Raw genomic sequence first — 1,001 nt, 5'->3', positions numbered from 1 at the left:
TACAATACATTTTGGAGACTGCATTGCATTTTAAAACAAGTGAAGATAATTGTAAGTGAAAAATGAAAGAAAACTGCATACCTCAGTAAATGAGCCATTAACCTCTCACCTTTTAAACCAGAAAAGAAATCTTAATGATAATAACCAAGCTTCTTTAATGATTCTACAACATGATTATAAAATTAAACTGATAGTTTCAGATTGATTTTGGTTTTTCGTAAGCTATTTCCAATTTAGCCTTCCTCTTATAAGGACTCACTGTCCCACCACCCATATATTTCTTCTTTATTTTGCTTTGAGGGCAGTGGGACTCAAGGATGAAAGGAGAAAAGGAGGGAAGGGGGCAGTAATTTCCAGGGGGCACCTGAATGGCTCAGCGTTTAAGCGGACAGACTTTGGCCTAGGTCATGATCTCAGAGTCCTGGGACGGAGCCTGGAGCATGGAGGCCCACAATGGGCTTCCTGCTCAGAGGGCAGCCTGCTTCTCCCTCTTTCTCTGCTCCTCCCCCCATTCATGCTGCCTCTTTCTCAAATATATAAATAAAATCTTTAAAAAAATTTAAGAAGGAATTTCTAGGATCATTTTGTAGCTCATAAACATGACTGGGTGTTCACACCGTTGTGTCACATGTGCCTCCCTCAAAAGTTGTTACGACCTTGTCCCATTACCCATCTGATGTGAACTTGGAAAAAGAAATTTCCACAGGCAAATTTATTTTTAAATTATTCTTATTTTAATTGAACTATTACCCCAAATTGGTTTTTTTTTGGAAGGGGGCGCATTTAGCTTGTGAACTTGGGAAGGGAAGTGGGGATAGGTGAATTAATGGGTTGCAGAATTTGTATTTAAAGAAATAAAGGACAATGTAGTCTGATTCATTCTCAAACAGTGGTGACTGCTCTGGTGATGTGGACCACAGACAGGCTAGACCTCCTCAGCAATGCAGACTGACAGCTGGACCCTCTCAAATGTCACTTCATATTCATTCACTAAGGAACAT

At 39.9% G+C, this 1,001-nt stretch overlaps 1 non-coding gene across 1 annotated transcript; it reads left to right on the top strand.

The window, feature by feature from the left end:
• The first annotated feature begins 578 nt into the window (after window positions 1–578).
• Window positions 579–679, top strand: LOC121099963. Its single transcript, XR_005831689.1, has one exon. It is a non-coding gene; the product is annotated as a small nucleolar RNA U13 (small nucleolar RNA).
• Window positions 680–1,001: the final 322 nt, after the last annotated feature.

The sequence above is a fragment of the Ursus maritimus genome, unplaced genomic scaffold, assembly GCF_017311325.1.
Source record: "Ursus maritimus isolate PB19 unplaced genomic scaffold, ASM1731132v1 scaffold_1, whole genome shotgun sequence".
Classification (NCBI taxonomy): domain Eukaryota; kingdom Metazoa; phylum Chordata; class Mammalia; order Carnivora; family Ursidae; genus Ursus; species Ursus maritimus.
Note: the sequence above shows the minus strand (reverse complement) of the source record. Positions and strands in the feature narration are given on the sequence as shown.